General features: G+C 39.9%; 1 long non-coding RNA gene across 4 annotated transcripts; it reads left to right on the top strand.

Annotated features, from left to right (window-relative positions):
• Window positions 1-18,837: 18,837 nt before the first annotated feature.
• LOC118554324 (uncharacterized) lies at window positions 18,838-26,701 on the top strand. 4 transcript variants are annotated; one of them, XR_013443411.1, is made up of 5 exons: window positions 18,838-18,950; window positions 19,206-19,321; window positions 21,760-21,870; window positions 26,211-26,292; window positions 26,413-26,701. It is a non-coding gene; the product is annotated as an uncharacterized LOC118554324 (long non-coding RNA). The 4 variants fall into 4 exon arrangements; XR_013443410.1 differs by adding an exon at window positions 22,234-22,371 and having other exon boundaries at window positions 18,845-19,321; XR_013443409.1 differs by having other exon boundaries at window positions 18,860-19,321.
• Window positions 26,702-26,871: the final 170 nt, after the last annotated feature.

The following is a 26,871-nucleotide window of genomic DNA, read 5'->3' as shown; positions in this document are numbered from 1 at the left end:
AATGTGGTGGTAAGGTATGGGGGGAGGGAAAGCATTCTGTAGATTTATCAATTGTGCCTCAGTCTTTTAGTGTACTTTCCAAGTACTTCTCATTCCCCACCCCCACCTCCACTACCTTTCCTAGAACAGGATGGCTAGAGTGGGCTGGAATTGGATATTTCCCTTCCCCCAGGTGGTTTAGCTTCTGATAAAATCCCAGCAGATTTGGCTCCGGCAAATAGTTTCTCCTGAGAACAGACCCTGTTAACCCCAGCAGATTTGGCTCTGGCAAATAGTTTCTTCTGAGAACAGACCTTGTTACGAAGAATGGAATGCTCTGGTGAATTTTAAAATAATTACTTTTCCCCTTCCTCTGTCAGAAACAGGAGGATATTTTTTCCAGTATTCACTATGAGCAAGTGGTAGAATTCTTGGAGGTAAAACTCACAAAAGTGTCCCTCTCCCTTCCTATGCATGGGGTCTCCTGAAGTGTTTAACTCTCAGACTTGTCCACAATGAGCCTCCAGCAGTTTTTTAGTTATAATTCATGTTCTCCTACCCTGGCAGTAGCTTCCCCAAGAGTTTCTATACATGGGATTCTGCTCTGGTAACTTGTGATTCTCATTATCTCCTAATTTTGAGAGCAGCAGTTTGCCCCATGAGCCCCACTTCTCTGATGGATCTAGGAAGAGTTGTTAATTTTTCAGTTTGTTTAGCTTTTTACTTGGTGGGACACAGCGACAACCTTCAAGCTCCTTACATGCTGGACCCGAAATCGTAAGTCCCCTTTGCTTTTTCCTCTTTAATATTTTGTTAATTTTAGTGTCAATAATAAAACTGAAGAGTGAAAAACTAAAAGTTTAAAATTTTTCTTTAGCTAAGTCCTTGATTGCTACATTCCAATCTTATTTTTCCAGATTCCTTTAAAGAGCTTGAATTAAAGCTACTACTAATGAAAGGGTATTGTCAGCTGAGAATTCTCTGCTAAAATGAGGCTTTCCAAAATTGGAGACAACTTAAATGTTCATCAAGAGAGGCTTGGATTAAATAAACTGTTATATATGCATGACGGAATACTATATACTGACATGGAACAGTGTTTATGACATATTGCTTGGTTAAGAAAAATAACAAGTTGTCCCAAAATATATATGATATAATTCAACTTTTATGTAAATAAATAAACAACTACACACATTCACTCATACACAGAAACATGTAAATCATTTTTATATATTCCTATTAAAGGTCTTAAAGGAGAGACCTCAGAATGTTAGCAGTGGTTCTCTCTATTGAGAAGAATTCATTGGGGAGGGTGAGGTGAGAAGAGGTGGGAACTTTTGCTAATAGCTATATACACTTCTGATAGTGTATTCATGCTATCATTCAGCTTTGTTTGACTTAAATGGAACCAGAGATAATCCTTTGCATTAAGTAAAATTCCAGGACCTTATAAATCTGATATAAAATAAATAACTGAGAAAGTCAGTGACAAATACCAAATCCAGGGAAAGAGTTTTCTAATTATCATGGCCTAAGAATACACTCATGCAGTCTTATTTCACAGAGGACATTTGTGTATTTGAGAACAAACCATTTCATATTCAGTTTCACAATTGGACACATTTTTCCTGATCCAAAAAGCAAATATTTGGGTAATGTGTAATCTGCTCTCTCTTACCTGGCTCCAGGGATGACATGATATTAATTCCTTTCCAAGCAGCTAAGCAAATAAATTCTAAAACCAAAATAGTTCATATTTAAAAGTTATAGAAATCTCTAAAGTTTCTTGTTTTAAAACACAGTATGATATGAAGAAGTAAAGATGTATATTCAGAGATTATCCTCATGGTACCTCTGACGCAAACCTGGAACCGGCGTCTCTAGTCCTGTATTAAGCCATCAGTTTACATCTTATTTCAATACTTCTGGGGACAAATTTGCCCTTCGGGAATTTTAAATATAACCAGGAATGACCTGCTGGAACACCCTTGCCAAATAAGTCCAGGAAGATGTGCAAGAACCCCTGAGGTAATATGTACTGGGTTAAATATGTCCACGAAAAATCATGGTCTTAAAAAAAAAAAAAATCTTGTTCTTGCCAGAACCTTAATTAGAAGTAAGGTCACTGCCAATGTTATTGGTTAAGTGAAGGTGAAGTCATACTGGTGGGTGGGCCTTAATCCAGTATGACTGGTGTCCTTATAAAAAGAAAAGACACAGACACACAGGTTGAGGGCCATGTGATGACAGAGACAGAGATTGGAGTGATGACACTATACACTGAGGAACACCAAGGACTGAAAGCTACCACCATGGGCTGGAAGAGCAGGGGACGATCCTCCTCTAGAGCCTTCAGAGAGAACATAACCCCCCTCACACCTTTTGGACTTCCACCCGCAGAGCTCTGAGGGGATACATTTGTGTTGTTTTAAGCCATCCAGTTTGTGGCAATTTGATTCAGCAGCTCTAGAAAACAAGTGTATAATGTCTGGTTTTCATTGTAAAAGTATTAATAAATCTAATATAAAATACCTTATAATTTTAGCAGAATTTCATATAGAAATGATATGGTAGCATTTTATAAGAAAATTATTTTTTGAAAAGAATTGTGTGTTTTTTTTAACTTATAGAAATGTCGAGTATAGAGAAAAGAATGTATAAATATATACCCATCAACTAGATTTAAGAATTACTTTACTTTTGGGCGCCTGGGTGGCTCAGTCGTTAAGCGTCTGCCTTCGGCTCAGGTCATGATCCCAGGGTCCTGGGATCAAGTCCCACATCGGGCTCCCTGCTCGGCGGGAGGCCTGCTTCTCCCTCTCCCACTCCCCCTGCTTGTGTTCCTGCTCTCGCTATCTCTCTCTCTGTCAAATAAATAAATAAAATCTTTAAAAAAAATCTTCTGTCTCAGTCAGAAGAGCATATGACTCTTGATCTCGGGGTCGTGAGTTCAAGCCCCACATTGGGTGAAGAGAGTACTAAAAAAATAGATAAACTTAGAAAAAGAGAATTATTTTTCCCATATTTGCCATGTCTGTAAAGCATTGTGAAATAAATTACATATATCATGCATGTACTCCTAAATGCTTCATTATACAATTCTGAAAAAAATGCAGAAAATGTCCTACATAGTCACGACACCATTATAATATCTAACAAGATTAAAAATTCCTTAATGCCATCTAACACCCCATCCATATTAAAATTTCTTCAATTTTGTCCCCAAAATATCTTTTATAACTGGTTTGTTAAACTAGGATTCAATCAAGGACCACACATTGCATTTGGCTATTATGTCTCTAGGTATCTATTGGCCCCCTCACCTTTTTTATTTGGTAATGTTGTTGACTTGTTGGAGAGACTGAACAATGAATGTTGAGTGGACTGAAATGTGTCTCCCCAAAACTCATATGTTGATGCCCTAATCCCTAGTTATATGTGGAGGCAGAGTCTTTAGGGGGGTAATTAAGGTTAAATTAGCTCATAAGGGTGGGGCCCTGATTTGATAGGACTGGTGTTCTTATAAGAAGAGGAAGAGACATGAAACCCCTCTCACTCCCCTCACACATACAGAGGAAAGGCCATGTGAGGACACAGCAAGAAGGAAGATGACTGTCTTTGAATTAGGAGGAGAGGCCTCACCTGCTGGCACTTTGACCTTGGACCTCCAGCCTCCAAAGCTGGGAGAAAATAAATGTCTGTTGTTTAAGTCCTCCAGTCTGTAATATCTTGTTATGGCACCTGAGCTGACTAATAAACTACTGTCCTATAAAGTGTTCTGCCTTTTAGATTCATCTGTTTCCTCATGGTGGTATTTAACTTATTTCTCTATCCCCTATGTTTCCCATATATCAGAATTTAGATCTAAAGGGTTACTTAAATTTGGGCTCAATATTTTTGACAAGTCCTCGTGAGTGATGCTGTATACTTCATATTGCTTTCTAGTTACTGCACACCGTACCTGGTTGTTCCACAATTGATGCTAAATCACTCATTTAAGGTGGTGTGAGCTGATCTCCCCATTGCAAAAATACTTACATGGCTTTTAACTTTTGATTGAATTATTTCAGATATCCATAAGTTGTTTTCAGAGTGCAAGATTGCTCTAAATGTTTTCCATTAATGAGCTGAGGTAAAGTAGGAGAATTTGCAAAAGTATCCCAAAATAGCCTGCCATGTAGGAGACACAGCTCAATATTCAGGTTCAGAAAACTTGTGATGTAACAAAAATATCACTTTAAAAAAATTAATGTGCCTTTATCTTTTACCTTTTTGATTATAGATCTATGAATTTGGATGTTCTTGATTGTGAGCAACAAACTTGACACAAACTTCCTTAAATAATAAGAGAACTATATTATCTTATAGAAGGGTCCAGAAGTAGGGCAGGATCCAAGTTAATTATAACTCTGTCTTTTTTTTTTTTAAGATTTTATTTATTTATTTGCCAGATAGAGACATAGCAAGAGAGGAAACACAAGCAGGGGGAGTGGGAGAGGGAGAAGCAGGCTTCCCGCTGAGCAGGGAGCCCAACGCAGGGCTCGATCCCAGGACCCTGGGATCATGACCTGAGCTGAAGGCAAACGCTTAACAACTGAGCCACCCAGGTGCCCCAATTATAACTCTGTCTTAATACATGGGGCTCTAGATTGGTTCTGTGGCCCTGTCCACAGCCTTGACTCACCCTGGGGCCAAGGCCCTCTGAGGTTACCAGGTGGCTAGTGCTGCATGTATCCTCATCCAGGAGAGGGGGAAATCCCAGGAAGAGATCTAGAACCCCTTTTAGCAGCACTTAGAGCTATACTATATGGTGACCCCACTGTCTTTGCCAGTTCAACAGCTTACCACTTCTTTCTGACTGGTATGACTCTTTTTTTTTTTTTTTTTAAGATTTTATTATTTTTAAGTAATCTCTACACCCAACCTGGAGCTCGAACTCACAACGCCAAGATCAAGAGTTGCATACTCTACCAACCGAGCCAGCCAGGCACCCCTGGTATGACTCTTTATCTTCCTCCTGCATGCTCAGTGCATGCATTTTGGTGGGGTTGATTGCTACCACTTCCCATCACTCAAGGGCACTACCTGGCCAATCCCAGATATGGTCATTGGTGCAGGATATGGCCTGAATTCCCAGGGTGTGTCGGCCCCTTGGAGAAGAGAAGTATGTTCACTGGACGTGAGTCCTGGGGGGTGTAAGGCTGGAGTTGCTAGGCTGTCCCCCAGAGAGGATCTGACCAAGAGCAAGTCCAACATAGCAGAAAACAGGGTCAAGAAATGGGCAGGAACCAAGCCCAGGTGATAGTGTTACTGTGCCCGAAGCAAAACTGCTTCTCTCTACTGTTATTGAGTTAAAAAAAAAAAAAAAAAATGTTGCTTTTATTCTGTTTAAGCCATTTTGAGGCTCTGTCATTCACAACCAAAGAGTCATATTTATGCTACACTACACTCTACTGTATTATACTATGTCACACTACACCACACACACACACACATTCCAAAGTTTAAAGACAGGAAACTACAAGCAATGTCATTCTTGAATTTGGAGTCAGTCATTCTTAACAAATCTCCTTGTTGTATGTATTCATTCCCAAGTTAAAGAATCCCTCTGTGTGGATATGGCATGTGGTCTCTCTTTTCCTGTGGTTCTGGAGCACAAGGTGGGTGGACAAAATTGGGCAAACTGTTCCTCTTACGGAGTTCCATCTTGGGCTTGTTTTAGTCTGGGGTTACCACATGTCCCTAGCAGTGGGCCAAACACATTTTTTTAGTGAGTGTAAGGGCAGAATTATTGGGCTTCACTTTTTTAAAGTGTAAGCTGTTAGATGGTTGGCTAATCATTTTTGAATATTTGTCTTAATTGGCAATTGATGATCAATTCCATTAGACTCTATTGTTCTCCCAAACACCTACACATGAGTATGGATTCTGATTCTCTGTTCCATCAGACTTCACTGTGACTGGGAACTCCCCACTGGGAGGAAGCATGTGGAAGAGTTTAGGAAGTGAGAAGCATCTCTTGTGGCTGGAGGTCCAAATCCAGTGCTCCCAGAGCTAAGGGGAAGAAAGACCCAAAGCCTGACCAGGGAAGCAGTCATGCCATTAGCATGAGGACTTCCCCTGACCTCCCAAGTTCAAGGCTTCATGTTTTGCCCCAAAGTCCTGTCTCCAAATTCTCCTGCAATGAGCAAGAACTCTATGTAAAAGCATGGCTAATATCCTGGATTTTCCTGAGACCTAGAAGGAGAAGAAGATAGGAGTTTCCAGGAAAAAAAGGAGGCTGACAGATCAGACATAGAAACAGAAGCCACCAAGGACAGCTCTGTCTCTTCATGATTTCACGGTGCATGGCCTTGTTTGTAGGGTATCCAAAGGCTCAAAGATTCCATATATCCTTGCAACAGCCCCAAGTTTGCCTGTATTGAGCTGACTACTGTCCTTCTCTGCAGTATACTCTTTGTCCCAGGGGCTTCCAAGTGATGGTTTTTAACCTTTTTTTAAAAAGCTCATCAATTGGTGCTTTAATTATTTTTGGCTTGGGTGTTCAGGTTCAGAGCAGTTTCAAGAGGGTGCTATCAATAAAACCTGTGGCTGTGGCTAGGTTTCCCTCGTGCAAACCCCTAGATCCCCCAGAGCAAGCTGCTGACTTTGCTAAGACACCTGTTGCCCTTTGTGGTCTCTCTTCTCTATCCTTTGCGTGCGCAGTCACTGAAAAGCAATTCCTGGAAGAAATGTCCTCAAAGATGTTGATGTTTACTGCCTCTTGAAAAAGAGCTTCTCAAGATCTGAATTGTAACAACATTCAGAGTTTCTTGTTACCGCCCTGGGTATGGCTGTGCAAGGTAAACTGAATTCAGTGAGACTTGTTGGACAGCCATGACAGGGACTTGACTGAACGAGATTCTAATTGCTTAACAACCAAGCAGGCCATACGTTAGTTAGAATTTTAGAAGCAAGCAACCAAAAAATCCTTTACAGAATGCTTCCAGAGAGTAATACAGAAAATATAAGTGGCTTGAAAATACTACGGTTTATGTCAAATCAGTTTTATAAACATTTGCACAAGGATTGAAAACTGGTGTTTGGGAGATAGAATGACAAAATCATCACTCATCTTTCCTTGTTTACATCCTCCAAGAGCAGGGAAGGAGTTCTGGTCCATCAACTCAGAAGTTGTATGCAAATGTCTCTATTTAGTAGTTTATCCTTCATTTATTCAACAACAGGAATTTTTCTGAGGACCTATCATGTACATAGAAAGCAGTTGAGTTAAATCCTGAGGGTGATACCTGCCCCGCCAGGAGCTGATAATCTGCACCAGGAGATAATCCCTACACATGGTTCAGTAATCATTAAGTAGCGATTCAAGGATGCGCTTGATTAAAGGTCTGAATGTCAGGGACAGAGAAGACCAGGAAGTTCAGAGGTCAATGGGCTCAGGGTGTGTGCTGCAGAGGTCCCAAAGACTTTGGGGAGTGGACCACCATTTTTTATAGGCCACACGCACACACATTCCAAGAGTCAGGAGACAATCCGAGCAATGGTTTGGAGCTGGGAGGGTGGTGGGAGACAGTGAGGGCCCAAGCCTGAGTTTTTGTACATGCCCAGTATCAAATGAAGTGGGAGGGTAGGCTGGGAGCAGACAGAAAGTCTTGGGTGACACACTGAGGGAAGCATTAGATATTTCTGAGCAAGACAATGACACAAAAAAATCTGGCAGTGGTAACTGTCTCCCAGACTAATCTACTTTTTTCATAGTACTTATCACCTCTCAACATGTTATGCAGAGCACATTTTTACTATGCTTCTTACTTATTGCCAATCTAGAATGTCAGTTTCCCAAGAGGGCAAGGGTCTGCAGTGTCTAGAACAGTGCCTGGCACATAGTAGGTGCTCCATAAATATTTACTGAGTAATTACTATTTTCAAATGTGTCTCAAGACCAAAAATGTTCAAAATGTCAAATACGGAAAAGTGAGATGTTGAAAAGTGAGAGTGAATTTCTCTCTATGAAACTCATCTGCCTGACTTTTTTTTTTTAAAGGCCATGACAGAAAAAACAGTGGTTTGGTTGGGAAAATGCTGGTCACAGCAATGTTGGGAGGAATCATTTTACACTGGAAGGGAAGTGGGAAACCATGCTGTGGGTGGAAAGGAGTAGGAGTTGGAAGAGATCACTGGGTTGGCTTCAATTTAGGAGCCACTAATTAGCTTCCCCCAAATAAATATTCAATGAAGAATTGTCACTCACTCAGCATATCGAATTTAGTTGGGAACACTGGTCACTCAGTACTGTATAAAATAGCCTTAAAACATGCCTAAATGCTAAATTCCTAGAAACATGTAACCTACCAAAACAGAAACAGGGAGAAATAGAAAATTTGAGCAGACTGATTGCCAGCAATGAAATTGAATCAGTAATCAAAAAACTCCCAACAAACAAAGGTCCAGGACCAGAAGGCTTCACAGGAAAATTCTATCAAACATTTAAAGACCAGTTAATACCTATTCTTCTCAAATTATTCCAAAAAAAAGAAGAGGAAGGAAAACTTCCAAATTCATTCTATGAAGCTAGCCTTACTCTGATAACAAAACCAGATAAAGGTATTTATCCATCAAGAAAGAGAACTACAGGCCAATATCTCTGGTGAACAGAGATGCAAAAATCCTCAACAGAATACTAGCAAACTGAATCCAACAATACATTAAAAAATCATTCACCACTATCAAGTGGGATTTATTCCTGGGATGCAAGTGTGGTTCTATATTCACAAATCAATCAACATGATGCATCACATCAACAAGAAAAAGGATAAAAACCATATGATCATTTTAATAGATGCAGAAAAAGCATTTGACAAAGTACAACACCCAGTCATGATAAAAATCCTCAACAAAGCATGTTTAGAGGGAACATACTTTAACCTAATAAAGGCCTTATATGAAAAACCCACAGCAAACATCACACTCAATGGGGAAAAACTGAGAGCTTTTCCCTTAAGATCAGGAACAGGACAAGGATGTCCACTCTGACCACTTTTATTCAACATAATACTGGAAGTCCTAGCCACAGCAATCAGACAACAAAAAGAAACAAATGGCATCCAAATTGGTAAAGAAGTAAAACTTTCACTTTTGCAGATGACAAGATACTATGTAGAGAAAACCCTAAAGATTCCACCAAAAAAACTGCTAGAACTGATAAACGAATTCAGTAAAGTGGCAGGATACAAAATCAGCATACAGAAATCTGTTGCATTTCTATACACTAATAATGAAGCATCAGAAAGAAATTAAGAAAACAATCTCATTTACAATTACACCAAAAATAATAAAATACCTAAAAATAAACCTAACCAAAGAGGTAAAAGACCTGTATTCTGAAAACGATAAAACATTGATGAAAGAAATTGAAGAACATTCCATGCTCATGGACTGGAAGAACAAATATTAAAATGTCTATACTACCCAAAGCAATCTACAGAGTTAATGCAGCCCTATCAAAATACCAACAGCATTTTTCACAGAACTGGAACAAAAATCCTAAAATTTGTATGGAACCGCAAAAGACCCCAAATAGCCAAGGCAATCTTGAAAAAGAAAAACAAAACTGGAAGTATCACAATTTCAGACTTCAAGTTATACTAGAAAGCTGTAGCAATCAGAATAGTATGGTACTGGCTTAAAAATAGACACAGAAATCAATGGGACAGAATAGAAAACCTAGAAATAAACCCACAATTATATGGTCAATTAATCTTTGACAAAGGAGGAAAGAATATACAATGGAAAAAGACAGTCTCTTCAACAAATAGTGTTGGGAAAATTGGTCAGCTATATGCAAAAGAATGAAAGTGGACCACTTTTTTTCACCATACACAAAAACAAATTCAATAAAATAAATTAATGAAAAATAAATTCAGCCCAAGTGTCTACTGGTAGATGAATGGATAATGAAGATGTGGTATAGATATACTATGGAATTACTCAGTTACTCTGTTACTCAGCCATAACAAAGAATGAAATCTTGTTATTTGCAATGACATGGATGGAGCTAGAAAGTATAATGCTAAGCGAAATAAGTCAGTCAGAGAAAGACAAATACCAGATGATTTCACTCATATGTAGAATTTAAGAAAGAAAACAATTGAGCAAAGGGAAAGAAAAGGGAAAGAGAGACAAACCAAGAAACATACTCTTACCTATAGAGAACAAACTGATGGTTACTAGAGGGGAGGGGGTGGGGGGAATGGGTAAAAATCGGTGATGGAAACTAAGGAGCGCACTTGTCACGATGAGCACAGGGTGTTGTATGGAAGTGTTGAATCACTAAATTGTATACCTGAAACTAATATAACACTGTATGTTAACTGGAGTTAAAATTTAAAACTTAATTTAAAAATGCCTAAATACTAATATTAAGTGTATCATCTTACATTTGTACTCGAAGAAAGCGTGAGCACACACATGATCATGAAAGCACACATCACTTATTTTAAATAAGAACAGTCTGCCCACATACAGATGCTGCCTGCTCATTGCCACCCATGGGACATGTGCTTGTTTTTCTAGCCCTGGCAATGGATGTCATGAATGCCAGCCATGATTCCTTCCTTGGCAGGTCCCTTTGCCACCCCAGTATGAATTTGTAAAAGAGCTGACTCCACTAATTCCCTTGTTATCACTGGGTACCAAGCCCACTTCTCTCCACCAACTTCTCCCCTTTCCCTGGTGCCATAGTACATTTAAATACCTCAAGTGTGCCCAGTAGTGTTACTATATACCCAGCATAATTTTAAGTGGGAAATGATGTTGTATCCCTCAAATGAATAGTACTATTTAAGTTTTATAAATAACTACTGCAATAAGAGTCTGACCAACAATGATACTGTTGGGGTTCAGAACATGTTGTTTCAAAATACTGGCATATGGCATATGTCATTTTGGCATATTGATTATTTTGAATTAAACATACTTGAGAAACAGCTGGTGTAAAAAGGACACTGATCCTCCCTTGTCTCACTGAGAGCAGAAGATAAATCTTTCACGTGAAAGATAATCTTCCTGTAACAAGAGGGTAGAAGGCATCCTTATCACCAGAGACAGGGAGTTTAGGGCCAAGAAGACTGTACAAACAAAACTTGTGACATCTTCACCATATTAACAACCCTAGCTCAAACCCCTTTGTCTTGTCAATTCTTCACAAATTTATTGTTTCTTTGTCTAAAAGGTATATGAGGTGGCGCTCTTGTGTGCACATATGTTCATATGCAATTTAAATTGTTTATTTTTGTCTTGTTAATCTTTTATTATTGGGAGGAGTGTTCCTCAGCCAGGAACCTAGAAGGGTAGAGGGAAAATTGTTTTTCTTCTCCTACAATACTTTGTAAGTTGTAAATCCCGCTCAATGGGTCAAGTTACCCTCTTTAAGTATGAAGAGACCAGCCCCACTGTGTCTATTAGTGCCTGCAAGCCCACTGTCCACCATTCTCTGCCCTGTCTCCCTCCCAGGGGGCCACTCTGACTGGAGCTTAGCCTTTGGGAATCCCCAGCAGGAGAATGGAGGACAGACAGGTGAGCTGGGACAGAGACAATTCTTTTGATAAGAGATGATGATGACTTACAGCAGGAGATGGTGAAGATGGTGAGCCACGGTCAGTTCTTGATACGGTGAAAGGGGAGCCTTCAGGGATTGCTGACAGGAGGTACATTTGTGAAAGGCAAGAGACAGGAAGGGTGCCCAGGTTTTTTGCCTGAGCAACTGGAGGAAGCCAGAGATGTTAGTGGAGGTAGGGAAGAATGGTAAGGAACAGTCTTTTTTTTTTTAAGATTTTATTTATTTATTTGACAGAGAGAGAGACAGCGAGAGAGAGGGAACACAAGCAGGGGGAGTGGGAGAGGGAGAAGCAGGCTTCCCGCCTAGCAGAGAGCCCGATGCGGGGCTCGACCCCAGGACTCTGGGATCATGACCTGAGCTGAAGGCAGATACTTAAAAACTGAGCTACCCAGGCACCCCAGTAAGGAATAGTCTTGACCAGGATGGTGGCAATTTGGTTTTAGATGTAGTGAAGCCAAGGTATCTCCTACATGCCATGAATTTGGCATGCTGAGTAGGCAATTAGATGTTTACATTTAGAGCTCAGGGGAGAAACTGAGCTGGAAATATAAATTTGAGAACAGCAGCATGTATATGGAATTTTAAGCCTTGAGACTGAAGATATTAAATATTGAATTTTTAAAAATCTCTATCATTTCAAATATATATTGATAAATATCAACTGTTCTAAACCCTATTTGCAATGCAAAATGATCTGAAATGATTTAGTCATAAATAGAACACACAAAGCATGTTCTATTTGCTGTACTTCTGGCCTTGTACTCTCTTCTTGGAGACATTTTACCAAAGGTTAAGTAAATTTATGATTACATTACAACCTGCTTCCTGGGCAACCTCATTAACTTCAAATTTTTCCCCTAAATTATTATCCCTCTAATTGAAATTGGCCTGCTTTCTTCCCTTGAACTATCAATTCTGCTAGACTAAATTTGGAAAAATTTGCCTTCTTTTGAATATGAAGAGGATACCATAGCCCGACTCATAAAAGAAATATAGAAAGCACAAGTAACTCCTGCTGTTTAGTGAACAATATTGAAACAATGACAACATCAAGTTGATTTCAGCAACCGGCTACCTTTAGGAACCTGGTTCCTTTGTGAGTGGTGGCTGAGCTTGTGGGCCTGCTGTTGAGGGCACCCCCAATTGGCTCAGGCCCTAAAGTGCTCTGACTCAAAGTAGTCTGAGATAACATTTCTCCCCTTTATTTCAAAAGAACAATATGTTAACCCTAGAAAATTTAAGCTTTGTGGGTAAACAAACAGAAGAAAATAAAAAAATCACCCATAAATAACTGCTGCCAACATTTTGGTAAATAGCAATCCCATCTTTTTGCTATGCTTTCCTCCCCCTAAATTGAGATTATATGATAAAGAGTGTTTTGTAACCCATTTTATTTATTTAACCATATGGTTAAGTGAACATGTGTTCAAGTCATTAAATATTCTTCCCTAACATATCTTTGTGGTTAAAGAAAATTTATATGGGTTCATCAAAATTCAAGATAAATGACAAAACAAACACTCATTTCATAGATGCATCATTTCCAACAGATTCCCATGGGTTTCTCCATGTAGATCAATGTGAAAATGTTGGGGTTTGGAGCAAATGGTCGGGAAAGAATTCTTGAGATGTCTTCGGGGCAAACAGGGTGGTTTTATTAAAGCACAGGGACAGGACCTGTGGGCAGAAAGAGCTGCTCTGGGGTTGTGACAGGTGACTGATTATATACTTTTAAGTTGGAAGTGGGTTAGGGATAGTGAAAGTCTCTAAGGAATTTGGAAGCAAGGTTCCAGGACCTTGTGGGGCTAGCTGTTGTTAGGAAAAGGCCATTTACTACTGTTTTAGTAAAACCTTAGTCATGAGTCTCTTCAGATTTATATCAGTGGGCCACATCCTTGGAGGATGATTGCTACCTATATCTCAGTGGGGTAGAGATAAGGGAAGTTTCCAAAGGACTTTTTATATGTTAAAGGAGACTTACAGGATCCTGGAAGTTGGACAATATTAAGCTAAAGTATTAACATCGAGGCAGTTGAGTTCCTAGGGGAAGGTCACTCTGCCCGTCTCAAGAACTTGTCAGTGGGCTGTAAGTTGTAAGATTTAATTTTTTTTCCCCTAAATTTCTTTTGCCTTTGTCCCTCGTATCAGATCACTGTGAACTATTGTCTAAGATCATTTTTAAAGGGTACATGATATTTATCTTATAGATGTCTCCAACTTTACATTTAGCCAATCTCCAGTTTCATTTGTTTTCACGTTTTCATTGTTATAAATAAGTCTTGTACTTTTGTAGGTAAGTTACACATGGATTTCACAGAAAGCTCCAGTCTGAGGCTGATTACTTCAGAGAGGGTAGTGGCTGCCCGAAAGCTCCCGAGTCAAGTTCCTTAGGCTTTCATTCTGAGCTCCACTGGCTGTTAATTCACTGTTATTTACTACAATTTTAAGAATTAGGCTTGCCTATTTTGTTTTTGTACAAGCAGATTAGATGTGCAAGCTGAAGGGGCAGGTAGGGGTGAGAGAATCATGGGAGTTGGGGGGGGGAAAGGGCACACAGGATGAACGGCTGAGACCTGAGACAGGGGTTGTTAGATACATGCAAAATGATGGGAGGAGGACACTCAGATTGTTCTTTTTTTTTCATCAAATATTTATGAAGCATATGAAATGTACTGGCACTATGAAGATATGCCTAGCTGGCTAGGAGAGAAAAACAAATCAAGGTTCACAGAGATGACTAAATAGGGATTAAAAATACAATGTAGTCAACGTAACAAAACTTAGGTTCAAAATCCTTTATTTAGAAAGCTGAGTGAACAATAAAATACTCTTTGGAAACGTTCCCTTTCTATGCTTAAACAGGAAAAGTATTGGCATTTGAAGGAGAGTCAGTTACTCGGAAAGTTCTCATAACTAGGACACCTCATCGCCTAACCACCATTTTCAGGGTATTTTAGCTAATATGCAAATCAACAGCAGCTGTGAAAACAAACCCCCCCACAGCAGCAGCACAATAGATGGAATATGCTTGCAAGTTTTGTCAGGTTCTCTTTGGAACCGCTGTGAAATTACAACTATAAATATCATTTACATAAAGTATTACTGAAATACACAGAATTTATCATCTTGGAAAAAAAACATTGTCAGAGTATCTAAATGTAAATAGTCTCTATTCAATTATTCTAATCTATTTAGGATCTTAAATGGAATTACTGCCACATTAAATAAAAGTTTCATCTGCACCTCTTTTTTTATTATATCTGATTTATCTTCTCAAAGGAAAAAAAAAATATTTCTGCCAACAGAAAGGATTTCCCCCCCCATAAATATACCCAGTAGCAGTATCCTTTAAAAATCACATAATTTCAAAGTCAAAGGAAACAAAAACAAACCAACCAACAAGAAAGTTGAAGGGAGAAAATAAGATTTAAGATTTTTATTTAGGTTAGAAACTAGTCGGAAATAATATATTTATAAATTGATGTATCATTCTGCATTGTGTAAATGACATCCAAGACGCTTAGATTTTTGTAAATCAAAAAGAGGTATAACTTACATATTAAAGGAGAAAACAGTCTAACAGTTCCCTCTACTGGATGTTTTAATAGAAAACTAGACATAGTGAATTCCTGAATAATGGGAATGCACAGGATAGTGCAATTCCTGAGAGGATAGTGGACAAACCTGCATGGTGGTCTCTTTGGGAAGAAGGCATGAGGGGAAGCACGAGCTGAGGAAGCATTTTACGTCCGTATCCTTTAAATTGTTTTTGGTGAAAGTATATTCATCACTTATATAATTAGAGAATTTTTTTAAAAAAATACAAAATTCTATATATAATATCAATTTTGTTTTTAAAATGTTTATACATTTAAATAAATATATATATACATATTGAATAAATGTTTGGGTAGAATTACACCAGAAGGTCAATGGTTTTTAATTTTGGCTGTAATGATTATGGATGATACCTATTTTCTTCTTTATGCACTTTTGTACTTTCCAAATGTTTTATAATGAGCAGGCATTGATTTTATAATTAGGAAAATATTCCATTTATCAATAAAAAGTTTTAAAAGCCTAGTAAAATATTAGGTACATAAAAATGTTTTCTTTCTATGAATAAGATGTTGTTTCAACTCTTATTGTCAATTTATTCAATCTCTGTTTTTGTCAGTTATTTAGATAAGAGCTTATTCCTTAAGAATAAATACATATTGCAAGATATGGAAGTTTAATGCTCAAAATCTACCAAGTTGTATGACTGAAGTAAGTCATGGAATCATAAGCAGGCAGTTCCCCACTTGTTTATGGATTGTGTGTTTCTACCATGTGCTTGTTTAGAACTCAAAACACTTCACCATAGGAATAGGGCTCTAAATGTACTTCTCAATTTGGGCCCCAGAAGTCTATTTTACCCAAAGTATTGCTAACCTAGTGTGTGAGTTGTAATAAAAGTAGTAAACAACATTTGCAATGAAGAATAGTAAATAAGATTTCCTTAATAGTGGTATAACCCAAATGAGAGCTGGGACCCTTGGCCTGTAAGCTGATTTAAGTTCCTCAAACCCCAGTACGGAGGTGTGGGGAAACACAAGTCTCTAGATTTCTGTGAATTCATAGGGACTTAATTTCTTATGGTGTAAAGATCAAAACAACGTACTTATATTATTGCAGTGTGGGTATGACTCAAGATTCTGCTAGGGGAGGGGCGCCTGAGTGGCTCAGTTGGTTAAGTGGCCGACTCTTGGTTTCGGCTCAGGTCACGATCTCAGGGCCGTGGGATCGAGCCCTGGATCAGGCTCCGGTCTAAGTGGGGAGTTGGCTTGAGGATTCTCTCTTCCTCCCCCCACTCACAGGCTCTCTCTCTCTCTCCTCTCTCTAAAATAAATAAAGTTTTTAAAAAAATATTCTGTAGGGGAGAAGAAGAGGGAATTTATATCACTCAATTTAAAGATTCATTTTATTTATTTTAAAGCTTTTATTTATTTAATTGAGAGAGAGAGAGCACGAGCGGGGGAGAGGCAGAGGGAGAGGGAGAAGCAGGCTCCCCGCTGAGCCGGGAGCCCGATGTGGGACTTGGTCCCAGGACCCTGAGATCATGACCTGAGTCAAAGGTAGACACTTAACCGGCTGAGCCACCTAGGTGCCCCTAAGGTTTCATTTTAAATGAAAAACTTCAGTGCATCAAAGGACTCTATCAAGAAAGTAAGAGACAACCCATAGAATGGGAGAAAATACTTGCAAATCAAATATGTGATAAGGGTCTATTATGCAGAAATTTAAAATTTACTAATAAAAAGATAAATACCCAAATTAAAAATGGGCACAGGATCTGACTAGACATTTTTCCAAAGATATACAAATGGTTAATAAGCATATGCAAAGATGCTCAACATTATCAGTCATTAGGGAAATGCAAATCAAGACCACAATGAGGTACCAATTTCCACCCCCCAGGATGGCTATAGCAAGGATGTGGAGAAACTGAAACCCTCACCCCTCACTGGAGATCACCTAAAATGGTGCAGCCCCTGTGGAAAACAGTTTGGCAGTTCTCAAAGATGCCCAGATATTAGGTTAAACATCATTCTGGGTGTCTGTGAAGGTGTATCTGGATGAGATTAACATACAAATTGATAGTCTGAGTAAAACAAATTGCCCTCCCCAATGGGGATGGGCCTTATCCAATCAGTTGAAGGCCTGAATGGAACAGAAAGACTCAATACGGGAGAATTCACTATCTCTGCCTGACTATCTTTGAACTGGGACATCAGTCTTCTCTTGCCTTCAGACTCGACTTGAACTGGAACTTACCCCCTTGGCTATCCTGAGACTCCAGCTGCAGACTGCAGATCTTGGGCTTCTCAGAGCCTCCATAATTATATGAGCCAATTCCTTATAGTAAATCAATTATATATATATAAACACACACACACACACATATATATATATAAATTCTGTTTTTCTAGAGAACTCAGACTAATACAGTATGTAAAACACATAAAAGCATATGCTCATAAAAGATTTTGTACACAAATGTTCATACAGCGTTATTCATAATAGCCAAAAAAGAGAACAACTCAAATGTTCATCAACTAATGAATGGATAAAGAAATCATGGTATAATCCATAAATGGAATATTATTTGGCAATAAAAAAGAATGAAGTACTAATACATGGTAAAACATGGATGAACCTTGAAAACATTACACGAAGTGAAAGAAACCAGCCACGAAAGGCCGCATATTCTGAGTCCAATTATATGAAGTGTTCAGAATAGGCAAATCCATAGAAGCAGAAAGTAGATTAGTTGCCAGGGTTTGGGGAAGGGGAGAGATGTTTTTTAACTGCTTGTAAAATTCCTTAAGCATGAATAAGGGGTTTCTTTGGGTGATAAAAAAGGTTGTGAATTTGATGGCTACACAACTTTATGACTATACTGAACAACATTGAACTATATATTTTAAATGGTAAATTTTATGACACATAAATTAAAAATTAGACAGATAGACTGGATAGTTTAAAATCCCTAATCATCCCTTTTCTCTTTGGGGGGAGTAGGAGGAAATTAATAGTGTTGGGTACGTATAATAAGAGGCCAAATAGATGATCTATTTGATGAATAAGCTATTTTGGTTAGTGTTTGTATTCCTAAGGCTTATTCCTGAGATTGCTCTGGTTTTTAAGAATTTTCAAAAAGCATTACTGCGTAATTAAATAGAACATACCGAATGTAACGAGAGTCTGTTTTTAAGAATGCAGTGCTCTCCCACGAGAGGGCCATCTGTCCGGTCTTCGGGTTCTCTTCACTGGGAAACGAAGCGAACGTGGAGGGTCTGCACCCTGAGCCATTCCTGTACAAACTCCAGAGCAGAGCCCGGGCGTTTCGGGTGAGCTAAATCTCTGGTGGCTGTTTGTTTTGTCTTTCTCCTATAAGTGAAGTGTAGATCATCTTTTCTGGTTATTTGAATCCAAGAGGTTTAGAAAACTGAGGTTTTATGTGAAGTGACCTCTAAGAAACAGCTCGTGTCCTCTTTAAGCTCATCCTCGTGTCTACCCGTTGGACAGCCAGGTGTTTTCTCCTCTAATATATACCCGCAGGACAACGGAAATGAATGTATTTTTAACAAGCCTGGACCACGGAGGATGGCTTGGATTTAGTTCTTATTTTACTTCCGTCACGTCTGTTCCGGCGTGTGCGCGAGACTTCCTTCCCTCGGAGGTGGAGAGGCTCCGACCGGAAGTTTCCTGCGCTGTGTATCCCGCGTGTGCGCCTGCGCGGAGCGAGGGGCTCTGGCGCAGGTGGAGGTCTTCACGGCCAGACAGCATCACCTGCTGTGCTTTCCAGGCAAGCAGGGCAAATCGCATCAGCAGCTGGGTGCCTGTCCTGTGTGTGGCTGTCGCCACATGACCAGCCGTGACCCCAGAGTGGAAGTGGGGTGGGCAGCCCTGCTGGGGCCCCAGTTCATTTCTATTCGCATCATCTCCACACATTCATTCTTTACTTCCAAACTCCTATGAAAATTTACCCAGGGCCTGGGAAATTTGGTAGCATCAGTACCAAATCTAGACTTTTCAGGAATATTTGTTTGGATTGTTTGAGGGTGAAAGGTCTGCATGTGTCAAGTGCAGCTACAATTTGGAACTGGAAGACAAAAGACTACCGAGGTTGGTTGGCAGAGCCACGCTGACAGCCAGGGAAGAAAGGAATTAATGGAGGTATGTGTCTACAAGGTACAAGCCTGGAAAAAATGGTTTAATTTAGATATTTCTGTCCTACCCACTGTCTCAGCCTGTTCTCCCCTGCAGCACCAGCCACAAAGCTTCCCATCTGTCACTCCCAGGTTCCTTCCCTCCTCCTTAGCGACCAGCTTCTTGTTTCTCCTCTAACATACTGAGCGATTTAGCTGCTTCGATTTCTAATCCTATTACCACAGTAGTAAAAGAGCACACACATGTGATGATAATGAGTCCCCAGTATACCCAGTGTATTCTGCTCATTGTGAATTTTCACTGGGCTCTCCCAGATAAAAAATCCTGCATATACAAATGTTTAATTCACTCTACAAACATTTGCTGAGCAGATACTAGGTGTCAGGTGCTGGCATGCAAAAATAAAGTGCAGGGTGGAGAGTAGGTGGTGAGAGACTCAGGCCACTAACGCTACCCCGATGTCTGTTTCCTGGCTCACTGCCTTTGTGCACGCTCTTCTCGCTGCTGGGTGTGCCCCTCCCCTCGCCTCTAGCTGTGTGATTAATTTCCACTTGACTCGGACATCACTTCCTCAGACTAGCCCAGCCAGGCTGTTTTCGGGTCATCTCCTCCCTGTTCCTATAATACATGCATATTTTTGTCTTTACATCTGCCCCAGGGAACCGAAAATAACTCCCAAAAAGGGGATGGGGCGGGGGGAAGCTCAGAGTAGACCACATTATTTTTGGTATAGCTTTGAGCTTCAAGGATTTGATTTTTCTAATTTACCTTCTAAAAGGGAATACAGAGGAATTTTGGCATAAGCACAGAGCACTGCCCATTAGATGAGACCTGGACAGGCTATGAAGGCCCCACGGGTCACCCTCTGTACACTCATCATTGCACAGCTGATGGCCAAAGGCCTGGGGGAGGCTTCCGCCCCTGTGCCAGACTGGACAGAAGGGACCTGGCCAGAGCTGCCTGTGGGTCGCCAGAAGTGGAGAGGAGTGTGAAGCAGAAACAGAGCCCACAGCAAGGCAAGCAGTCAGCTGGAGGAGCAGAAGCAAGCAGGTTGAGCTCCGTTGGGCAGGCTGGATCTTACGTTTGGTGGACCGCGGAGGGTGCTTCAGGCTGTCACTGGGACTTAGGGGACCATGCAGATCTCAGCTTGCAGTCCCCATGAAGCCTGGTAGCGCATCTTCTGAACTTTCCTATGCCTCTCGACTTAAACTCATCACCAGAGATGTCATCTAAATCTCTCTCCGACACAGGTCAGAAGAAAGATAAGAAAGTCAATACACTAGAAAGGGAAATCCTTAGGTAAAAAAGCAGTTTTCTTGAGAGAGAGAGAAAGAGAGAGAGAAAGAGAGTGAGCATTGGGGGGAGGGGCAGACAGAGAGGGCAAGAGAGAATCTTAAGCAGGCTCCACGCCCAGTGCAGAGCCTGACTCGGGGCTCAATCTCATGACCCTGAGATCATGATCTGAGCCAAAATCGAGTCAGGCACTTAACCAGCTGAGCTACCCAGGCACCCCCTAAAAGAAGCATTTTTTTAAAAAGATTTTATTTATTTGAGAGAGAGAGAGATGGAGAGAGCACAAGCAGGGGGGAAGGGCAGAGGGAGAGGGAGAAGCAGACTCCCCACTGAGCAGGGAGCCCAATGCGGGGCTCCATCCCAGGACCCCGAGATCATGACCTGAGCCAAAGGCAGACGCTTAACCAACTGAACCACCTAGCGCCCCAAAGAGAAGCATTTTATTTTATTATATATATATTTTTAAGATTTTTATTTATTTGACAGAGAGAGACACAGTGAGAGAGGGAACACAAGCAGGGGGAGTGGGAGAGGGAGAAGCAGACTCCCCACTGAGCAAGGAGCCCGATGCGGGGCTTGATCCCAGGACCCTGGGATCATGACCTGAGCCAAAGGCAGACGCTTAACCAACCAAACCACCTAGCGCCTAGCACCCCCAAAAGAAGCATTTTATTATTTTAATTTTTTTTAAAGATTTTTATTTATTTATTTGACAGAGAGAGACACAGCAAGAGAGGGAACACAAGCAGAGGGAGAGGGAGAAGCAGGCCTCCTGCTGAGCAGGGAGCCCGATGCGGGGCTCGATCCCAGGACCCTGGGACCATGACCTGAGCTGAAGGCAGACGCTTAACGACTGAGCCATCCAGGTGCCCCCAAAAAGAAGCATTTTAATCAGAGTTGCAAAACTTCTGTGGTTTCCACCTTTCTTTTTTTTTTTTGTATTCTTAGTATTTTATTTTAAAAAAGTTGGGTGTGTATATATGTGTTATACTCTATACCTTTTTTGTAATTATTATTTTTAATTTTCCCTAAAAACTTTATTGGTCCTATAAACTTTATCGTGGCAAAAGACACATAATACAAATTTACCTTGCTAATATCTAAGTAGATAGTACAGTCTTGTTAACTATATGCATATTGTTGTACAACAGATTTCTAGAACTTTTTCATCTGGTGGGACTGAAACTCTATCCCTAATGAACGACTCCTTGATTGTTCCTTTCCCCAACCGCTGGCAAATCACCATTCTACTTTGTGCTTGTGTGAGTTTGATTACTTTAGATACCTTCATATAAGTGGAATCGTGCAGTATTTGTCTTTTTGTGACTGGCCTATTTCACTTAGCATAATGTGCTCAAGATTCATCCATGTTGTAGCATATGACAGGAGTCCCTTCTTTTTTAAGTTTGAATAATATTCCAATGTATATATAGTCCACATTTTCTTTATCCATTCCTCTATCCATGGACATTTAGCTTGCTTGCACATCTTGGCTATTGTGAATAATGCTGCAGTGAACCCGGGTGTGAAATATCTCTTTGAGATCCTGTTTTCAATTTGTTTAGATATGTACCCAGAAGTGAAATTGCTGAATCATATGGTGGTTCTATTTTTTATATTTTTAGGAACTTCCATATTGTTTTCCATAGTGGCTTCACCATTTTTGAATTCCACCAACAGTGCAAAAGGATTCCAATTTCTTTACATCCTCACCAAAACTTGTTATTTTCTGATGTGTGTTTAATGTGGCCATCCTAATGGAGGTGAGGTGATATCTCATTGTAGTTTTGATATGTATTTTCCTGATTTTTAGAGACATTGAGTATCTTTTCATACGCTTGTTAGCTATTTGTATATCTTCTTTGGAGACATGTCTATTCAAGGTCTTTGCTCATTTTTAAATTGTTTATTGTTGTTTTTTATATTGACTTGTAGGAGTTCTTCATACATTCTGGATATTAACCTCTTATCTGATATAGTTTGCAAATACTTTCCTCCTATCCTATAGATTGCCTTTTTACTCTGTTTCTTTGGTTACACAGTAGTTTTAAGCTTGATGTAGACACATTTGTCAATTTTTACTTTTGTTGCCTGTGACTTTTGTGTCATATCCAAGAAATTCTTTCCCATTACAATGTCATGAACATTTTCCCCAACATTTTTTTCTAAGAATTTTATAGTTTCAGGTCTTAGGTTTATTTATTTATTTATTTTTAAGATTTTATTTATTTATTTGACAGAGAGAGACACAGCGAGAGAGGGAACACAAGCAGGGGGAGTAGGAGGAGAAGCAGGCTTCCTGCAGAGCAGGGAGCCCGATGCGGGACTTGATCCCAGGACCCTGGGATCATGACCTGAGCCGAAGGCAGACGCTTAATGGCTGAGCCACCTAGGCGCCCCCCAGGTCTTAGGTTTAGTTCTTTAATCCATTTTGAGTTAATTCTTGTATATGGTACTAGGTAAGGATCCATCCTTATTCTTTCGCATGTGGATATCCAGTTTCCCAACACCATTTGTTGAAGAGACTGTTCTTTCCCCACTGGGTAGTCCTTGCGCCCTCACTGAAGATCATTGGGTCACACATGTATGTGCTTATTTCTGGGCTCTCTGTTGTGTTCTGCTGGTCTATATGTCTGCCTTTATGACAGTACTGTTCTCTTTGGATTATTGTAGCTTTGTAATATGCTTTGAAATCATGAAGTGTGAGATCGCCACTTTGTTCTTTCTCAAGATTGTCTTGGCTATTTGACGTCCTCTGAGATTCAATATGAATTTTGGGATTTTTGTCCCCAAAAATCCACTGGGATTTTGATAGGGATTGCATTGAATCTGAAGATTGGTTTGGGTAATATGGACATTTTGATAATATTAAATCTTTCAACCCATGAACACAGGATGCCTTTCCATTTATACATGTCTTTTTAAATTTCTGTCAGCAATGTTTTAGAGTTTTCACTTCAGTCTTTTGCCTCTTTGGTTAAGTTTATTAGTATTTTATTCTTTTTGATATTAATGTAAATGGGATTGTTAATTTCCTTTTCAGATTGTTCATTGTTAGTGTATAGAAATGCAGCTGATTTTTGAGTGTTGGCTTTGTAACCTGCAACTTTGCTGAATTCATTTAACAGTTCTAACAGTTTTTGTGTGGAATCTTTTGGATTTCCTACATGTAAAATCATGTCATCTGCTAACAAATACCTTTACTTCCCTCTTTCCAATTTGGATGTCTTTTCCTCCCTCCCTCCTTCTCTTCCTTCCTTCCTCTCCCAATTGCTCTGGCTAAGACTTCCAGGACTATGTTGAATAGAAGTGTCAAGAGTGAGTATCCTTGTCTTGTTCCTGATCTTAGAGGAAAAGCTTTCGGTTTTCCACCATCGAGTATGATGTTAGCTGTGGGCTTTTCACATATGACCTTTATTATGTTTAGGTACTTTCCTTTTATTCCTAGTTTCTTGAGTGTTTTTTATCATGAAAGAATGTTAAATTTTGTCAAGTGCTTTTTCTTTTTTTTTTTTTTAATTTTTTTATTGTTATGTTAATCCCCATACATTACATCATTAGTTTTAGATATAGTGTTCCATGATTCATTGTTTGTGCATAACACCCAGTGCTCCATGCAGAACGTGCCCTCCTCAATACCCATCACCAGGCTAACCCATCCCCCCACCCCCCTCCCCTCTAGAACCCTCAGTTTGTTTTTCAGAGTCCATTGTCTCTCATGGTTCTTCTCCCCCTCCGATTTCCCCCCCCTTCATTCTTCCCCTCCTGCTACATTCTTCTTCTTCTTTTTTTCTTTCTTAACACATACTGCATTATTTGTTTCAGAGGTACAGATCTGAGATTCAACAGTCTTGCACAATTCACAGCGCTTACCAGAACACATACCCTCCCCAGTGTCCATCACCCAGTCACCCCATCCCTCCTACCCCACCCCCCACTCCAGCAACCCTCAGTTTGTTTCCTGAGATTAAGAATTCCTCATATCAGTGAGGTCATATGATACATGTCTTTCTCTGTTTGACTTCAAGTGCTTTTTCTTTATCAAGATGATCATGTGATTTTTGTCCTTTCTGTTAAAGCTACATTTATTCATTTTTCTTTTGTCAAATTGTCCTTGAATTCCAGGGATAAATCTTACTTGTTCATGGTGTATAGTCCTTGTAAAGTGCTATTGATTTGGCTTACTAGTATTTTGTTGAAGAGTTTTGCATTGACATTATTCAGGGATATTGATCTGCATTTTGCACTTTGCTATCAGAGTAATGCTGGACTCATAAATGTATTAGGATGTATTCCCTCTTCAATTTTTGGGAAGAGGTTTTTTTTTTTTTTTTTTTAAAGACTTTATCCATTTATTTGACAGAGACACAGTGAGAGCAGGAACAAAAGCAGGGGGAGTGGGAGAGGGAGAAGTAGGTTTCCGCTGAGCAAGGAGCCCAATGCGGGGCTCGATCCTAGGACCCTGGGATCATGACCTGAGCCAAAGGCAGACGTTCAACGACTGAGCCACCCAGGTGCCCCTTGAGAGAGAGAGAGAGGAGGATCAGAGAGAGGGACAAGCAGAGTCCACACCAAGTGTGGAGCCCGATGCAGGCCTGATCCCATGACCCTGAGATCACGACTCCAGCCAAAATCAAGAGTCAGCCACCTAACCAACTGAGCCACCAGGTGCCCCAATTTTGGGGAAGACTTTGAGAAGGATTGATGTTAATTCTTTAAATACTTGGTAAGGGGCGCCTGGGTGGCTCAGTTGGTTAAGCGACTGCCTTCGGCTCAGGTCATGATCCTGGAGTCCTGGGATCGAGTCCCACATCGGGCTCCCGGCTCGGCAGGAAGCCTGCTTCTCCCTTTCCCACTCCCCCTGCTTGTGTTCCCTCTCTCGCTGTCTCTCTCTCTGTCAAATAAATAAATAAAATCTTTAAAAAAAAAAAAAAAAAAAAAAATTAAAAAAAAAATAAAATAAAATAAATACTTGGTAAAATACTCCAATGAAGCCATCTGGTTCTGGGCTTTTCTTTGTTGGGAAGTTTTTAAATTAGTAATTGATTATTGATTAGTAATTGATCATTAATTCAACCTCCTTACTAGTTATAGGTGTTTGGATTTTCTATTTCTTCATTATTGAGGCTTACTAGATATTGTGTGTTTCTAGAACTTTATCTACTTCTTTTAGGTTATCCAATTTGTTGGCATATAATTTTTCATAATACTCTCTTATAATCTATTGTATTTCTACGGCATCAGTTGTAATTTCTCTTTCATCTCTGATTTTAGTTGAGTCTTCTCTCTTTTTTGTCTAGCTAAGGGCTTTGGGGGTTAGAATTTCAACATACAAATTTTGGGGGACATAAACATTCAGAACATTCCATAGCACTTACTATTGCCATTTTGTTTTTTTTCTTGTCCCTTTTCCTTTTGTTGACTTTGTGTTTCATTGATGTTTTTGTGTTAACACGCTTTGATTCCCCCCCACCGCCCCATTTTCTTTTGTGTATCTTCTTTGGGTGTTTTTGTAACAGCACTCCTGTCAGTCTTAAGGGTTAACTGGCTTCAAGTTAACACACTCTTTACTTGCTGACATAAGACCCTTGATCTGTAACAGAACTAATTTACTTTCTTTGAGATTCGCAGACCACTGGCCTTGAAGAGTGAAGAACCAGAACTTTCCCAGGCCACAGAGGCCAGTAAGTCTGTTTGAAGCCACCTCAGCTTTCTGATTAGCCCAGCAAAATTTTTTTAGCAAAATGTTTTTTTCTTTTAGGTTACATAAATGATTTTACTAACCTCCCTTTGTGTATCTGTAGACCTTGCCGAAAGAACAGAGCATTCCTACACAACATGAGAAAGAAAGAACTGCACCCCCTCCTCACACAACCCCGGAGCACTGAGATGTTTGTAGTTGGAAACATCAAGTCTGCACATAATCAAGAAATGTTGCAGGCCGCTGTACAATCTTTACTGATAAACTACCCTAAACCCCTTTAAAATCCCCAGACCAGGCAGAAACCTCGGAGTTGGCTTTTGGACAAGAGTCCGCTTTCTTCCCAGGTTGCTGGCCCCCTGAATAAAGCTCAAATTCCTTTCCTATCAAAACTTGTCTCATGAGTGATGATCTTTCAGGCAACAGGCAGCTGAACTTGGGTTCTGTAACAGTTTCTTTGTGGTTACTGCAAGAGTTACATAAGACATCTTATTTTTATAACAATCTATTTTAATGCTGATAACAACCTAATCTCAATCATATACAAAAATTCTATTTAAGA

This window comes from Halichoerus grypus, chromosome 13 (genome assembly GCF_964656455.1).
Source record: "Halichoerus grypus chromosome 13, mHalGry1.hap1.1, whole genome shotgun sequence".
NCBI lineage: Eukaryota > Metazoa > Chordata > Mammalia > Carnivora > Phocidae > Halichoerus > Halichoerus grypus.
This window is presented reverse-complemented; position numbering and strand designations above follow the sequence as displayed.